Source organism: Corvus hawaiiensis, chromosome 3 (genome assembly GCF_020740725.1).
Source record: "Corvus hawaiiensis isolate bCorHaw1 chromosome 3, bCorHaw1.pri.cur, whole genome shotgun sequence".
In the NCBI taxonomy this organism is placed as follows: domain Eukaryota; kingdom Metazoa; phylum Chordata; class Aves; order Passeriformes; family Corvidae; genus Corvus; species Corvus hawaiiensis.
Window position 1 is genome coordinate 53364152 of NC_063215.1, and position 6000 is coordinate 53370151.

Genomic DNA, 6000 nt, shown 5'->3' on the forward strand with positions numbered 1-6000 from the left:
CTCTCAGCCTTTCCTCATAAGAGAGGTGCTCCATCCATCTAATTATCTTGGTTGCTCCCTCTGGACTTGCTCCAACAGGTCCACGTTCTTTCTGTGCTGGGGACCCCAGAGCTGGATGCAGCACTCCAGGTGTGATCTCACCAGAGCAGAGCAGAGGGGAAGAATCACTTCCCTGTGACCTGCTGGCTGTGCTGTTTTGGATGCTGCCCAGGATACAATTGGCTTTCTTGTCTGCAAGAGCATGTTGAAGGCTCATGTCCAGCCTCTCATTCACCAGCACCCTGTCTTGATAGGGCTGCTCTCAATAGCACTTTTTTCTGGCAGAACTTAAGCCTTTACTTTGGTTCAGAATGATACAACTGTGCAAAGTAATAGCTGATTTCTGCTATTCTGCTGTGCAGTGTGTGAAACAGCTGCACTTAAAAACTTGAAAATGCTGTCTTTTATAACTTTGTCAGAGAAAATATTGCCTCATTATTTCTAGTATTCCTTAGGGAAAATCTAAAGACAAGAAGCAGTATTATTCAATTATCTGGAACAGTTTTCAAAACTGACTGGAAGATTTTAAAATTGACTACTACATTCCCATGACTCATATGACTGCTATTAGCTAACAAGATACTACGTATTTTTATCCATGTTAAATTATTTACACATTTAACCTGAGAGATTGTTTTGTAATGAAAAAGTAGCATTTAACCCATATGCAAATAGGGTAAAAGTAAAACTAACTTTTGTTTGAATGTAGTTGATATGAATAAATAAACCTGAACATAGTTGGCTAATTATAATTACCTAAAAATGCCTAAAAATGCCTAGTATTTGAGAGATGCTATAAATTGTAATTGATTTTTATTTGATAGCTAGTGCTGATATATCAATATAAGAAGAGAGAGAAAAATGCAATCAAATACTATGTAGAAGAAATAAAATGCAATCTGAAATGACTAATTTATATAGATAAAATGAGACAAAATCAAGAAAAAAGGAAATAAGTCCTTTTGACTTTAAAGTCTATAAAATACCACTGCTAAAACTTGCTTGTATATCTCCATATGCACCTGTCATTTGTTCAGCCAGATAAAAAGAATATCACGCAGCGAAGGGTGCCATTCAAAGCTATTTAGTAATAGCTAACCAAAGAAACTAGGATTTAATTTGTGAATCCTTACATAATGGATTTATTTTTTCAACTGAATCTTATGCTAAGGCTCAGTTCAACTTGGGATTGTTACCTTTTTCCTTAGGATTAGTTGAAGCCTTAATTTCTTTTTGTTTTGAAGAGTCTGAAAAAGAAATTAAACACAAAAATGAAAGGAGAAAGTTAGCAACACAAACATACACTGTGCTCATTAGTACTGTAACAAAAGTACATAACAGCAGATCAACAAAATATGTAAAAGAGATGTGTTAAGAATTAGAATTTCTATTTAATTCAATAAATGGCACAAACAAAGGTTGAAAGTAAACCAAAAATAATTCCCACTAAATTAGTTGTCAAAGTTTCTGCAGGTCAAACTATGCACTCATTCCTGTGCAGCCTATCATTTCAGCCTGTCATGTGCATGTAGCAGCTCTGTTACTAATTCACTCAGAACAGGCCAGCATTCCCACTGCAATATTGGCTGTGCGGGTCAGACAGCAGTTAAAGAACACCACAATAAAAAGGGTTACAACTTTATTATTTCTGAATCATGTCAGACACTGCTCCTTTCAATATATCAGATCTATTAAATGAGAAGAATCTAAGTTTAGTCCCTTTTCACCAATTGCCTGTAATTCAAAATATATTGAAACTGCACTGAGATACCAGCAGAAGACTTGTTATTTGCCAGCCACATAGTGATAAGACATTACCTTTTTCCTTTAAGGCTGCTGGAGGCTTCACATCTTTTCTTTTACCAGTCTCTAGAAAGAAACATTTATCACAAATCAGGTTAGGGAAATAAGATGACACTTGAAAAGAAAGCAAGTCAAACAATTTGATATGTGAAGAGCAAAAGAGATGTGATAATTAAATGGATTTAACAGCATGGAAATAAAGAACAGGACAAAAAAACAAGGTCATCCATTCATCTTTCTAGTCTTGGATATGCAAAATAATAAGCCTTCAATATGTCATTAGTTTCTTCACATTTTGAGGAAACTGTGGAGCCCTCTCTCAATCAGGCAATGAAGAATCACTTACAAACACAAAAGAAATTCTGTAGAGCAGTTGGCATCAATGACTTTTTCTTTTGCTGAACCCCAATAAAAAATTAATCTATATTGATACAATTGAAATATTAGGAATACTGGTCTTGAAAGCCAGAGGCTGCTGATGAAGGTAAGTGGGAGGGTTTTTTTTTGTCAGGAGAGACAAAAGGACCAGCTACTCATTCAGGACTCCGTCATTCTTTTAATATCAAAGAAACCATACGGGTATTGCCTGTGAACAGAATTTCACTTCCTGCTTATATATAACCTTTTAAAATCACAGGCACACTGGCTATGAAAGAAGAGCAGTGCTCATCCTTCAAATGTACATTCATATATTTTATGTCAAAATGAATAGTCCAAGGACTTAATTGTACCTTTAATTTTTTTTTCTGCGGTCTATGACAAAGTATTAAAAGAGATGAGAAAAAAAACCCTGATATTTTAGTTCTCTTTCTAGTAACTGACAAGGCAGTTACCCAAGGACATAAAAACCAAGCCAACCAACCAACTAAGCCCCCCAAGAGCCTCCCAGTCCTCCAGGAGTTAGCTAAGCCCAAATAAAGGAAAACTATCATCTTGTGGTGCCCAGGTGAGACACGGGAACTGACAGCAGTGGCATAGAGGAGAACTCTTAGCCACAAATGGTGTCTGACTTCACTTCCTAGAGTTTTCACAAATAATACATTCCTCACAGAAGTGTGTCACTTTGCTCTGTATCTATTCAGCAGCCATAATCTGGACTGCATTGAATATCTCCAGCTTCCAAAAAAAATGGGACTTGGTAACAATTTGGACTTCAGGTGTGCTGTTCCAGCTCAGGAACCAGGCACAGTTCTGATAGCCTTTGCTGGCTCCTTTAAATTTTTCAGCTGTTTCAGTACTCTCCAGAGAGAGTGTTCAATGCACATCGCATTGCAACAAATAGGGTTTTCTCCAAATAGATGCTATCAAGCAATCCATGACCCCCGTGTGAACAGCTAGCAGTGGTCCTTCATCTGAAAAGATTAGAGGCAGAGATATATGTGCCCATGTTGCCAACAAATTAAGAAAAAATCTTGACGTATCAGTCACCGTCGAACACCTTGATCTGTCAGTAGCCTCAGCCAGTTTCATTCTCAGACACCCACATTCCTGAGATATAGCCACATGGACCAGATTTAGTCTAGTTCCCTTCAGTAATGTTCTCACTATGGGATTTAGACAACTCATTTTTGATAGATTAACATCCAAAAGTTGTATAGAAATAAATTCTAGTATTTCTCCCAAGATGCAAATTCAAATATCCACGTTTAAAATAAGCCCAAATGATTTCTAGGGATCCTAATGGCATCTGTACAGCACAAATATTATTAAAAACAATATCATGACTAAAATAATCTAAACAGGAACAAGGATGGGTTTGGTTTTCTGCACTTCTATATTCCTACTCAAGAGCCGTTTCTAGACTGAATAACAGTTCCGATGTTCAGATCTGTGTTTCTTAGCTTCTTCACCTACCTTTTTCTCTTAAGCTTTCTGGATTCTTGAGATTTTTTCCTTTTGGGGAATCTGTAGGGAGATAATTATGTTTCTGAGACTTAGAAGACAGGAGTGCCCTTCTACACTTAAAAGAATACTCAAGAAATATTTAAAAACTAAGACTAAAAGTGTGAACGTAAATGGGTTCAACCTTGACCTCTCTTTACATCCTCTCTAGTGACTATCTCATATTTTTAAGGTGCAATAATAATAGTAGCAAAAACAAAAATAGAAATTGCTGTTGATGACTGTCTCTAGAGACCACATAGAAGAGAGAAATTTGAAAGGAGATGGGGAAAATGCAAGCAATTACACAGGATTAGAAATTCTTAGGGTCTTATCCAACACTTCATGAAGACTGTTTCTGCTTTCTCTGTTTGTCTGAAGAATATATCTTTTGCCTCAGCCCTCCAGGGAATATGCATTCAGGGTCAGCAAGCAGAAGAAAAGCATACACCATGTTGTGTAAACAACTAGTGTTTAAATATTTTTTTTCAAGCAACAGTCTCTTGACATCTTGTGCATTTATCAGGGAAATTAGGAGAAAATAGTTTTTTCCAAAGTAAGGAAATAATTTCATAGGCTTATGAATGTATGTGGTTTGAATGAGAGAATATCACAGCCTGCAGAATGCTAAATAAACCCAGTTGCATTCCATCTGACAGGATATAACACCTAAGCATCTAGAAAAAACCATACCATTTATTCCAAATGAAAGTAAACCAAATCTTCAGAAAAACAGAAAAAGCTAAAAGAAGATCCTTTACAAAATAATTTTAACTCTGAACATCCTCCTGGCTGCCATGGTGCCAGGAAGCAATCCCACTTATCCATCTGGATTTAAGTGTGAGTTGTAACAGAAAAAGTTCACTTCCAGGGTGGCTGAAGTTGGTGGAGAATCCACACTGTGCAGGGGTATGTTATGAAATTAGGAGCCTGATCTTCACAGCAGCAGGTGGACTCTTCTTCAGGGGCCTGAGAGAAAACTTCCAGGGTGAAGCCTGAAATCCTTTGAAGTAGCCTCTGTGTTGACTTTATAAAAATCCTTGAGACAACAGCTGCCCAACTTGACCACTTTACTCTGGGCACACTGGTGATCTCAGTGATCAGCAGCCACTCTTGCAGCCACAGCCACAAACCTGAGGCCTTGCAGGTTTGGTGCCATATGCCCATGAGGGCTGTCTTGCCATCCATGTAGCAGATCTCCCTCAGATTTCCTACGATGTGCAGCTCCTAAAGCAGGTTCAGCACTTTTGACTCTCAGAACTTTTGGATGCAGCTCTCAGCGCAGGACACTTTACACAGCGCACACACTTCCCCACCCTCTGAGCCAAGGATATTGAGATCACCAGTTCTGCTTTTCTCCCAGGGAGCAGGTTTTAATTTTCAGAGGTTTAAACAGGCACTCACTGAGGACTTTTCAAACTTCTGCTCTCAACTAACCACTTTCTTGTTGGTTCCAGAAAGGGAAAAACATAAAGCTGGCTTAAAGCCAGCTTTCACCATAATGATTTCCTCCTGCATTCTACTCCAAGGGTGAAGCTGGGCTGGGTTCGGAAGATGGTACAGAATGATGAAGCAGCAGCAGTGTGTAATATCCTCAGGGTAAAGATATAGCTCTCATGCAAATGACAATGACAAGTAAATAAATGGAAATAGACGGAAATGTGAACTGCTACTGCTCACAGTATAACTTTCAATTTTTAAAGAAAAAAAAGTATTTTATAAGTTGAGATAAAAAATGCTACAGGCAAGATACTATTTCATGTTTCTTTTGTTTTAAAGGAAACACAAGTATTGCATAACAAGTGCAAATCAGCTCATTTGTTTCTTTGATGACCGCATGCTATAACATATATGGCAAGAAAGAAATACACACTACTGACTTATTTCTGCTATCAATCCATGCATAAAAACAAATAGCTTTATTATCCACACATAGCTCAATAAGAAAATATTCAAAGATATCCCAAAACATGACAAAAGCAAGGAGGAAGGAAAAAGAGCATTTGTTTGGAAAATAAATCATGGAACATAGGGTGAGAATGAATTTGTATTATCTATACAGGACAAATGCTGTCAATTTAATAACTCAGCATAATCCAAATTTCTTAGAAAAAAATCAGTGAAGAGTTATATATGAAATATTATGAACTTGTAGTGCCACTGTTGCACCCTCTGGATGAATGAGCTTCTACTCTGGTTAGCTGGGTAAGATACCTACCCAATAACCATGTGGCAAATTGTACCTTAGAGTTTCATTGGCCTCAAGTTATTTGAATA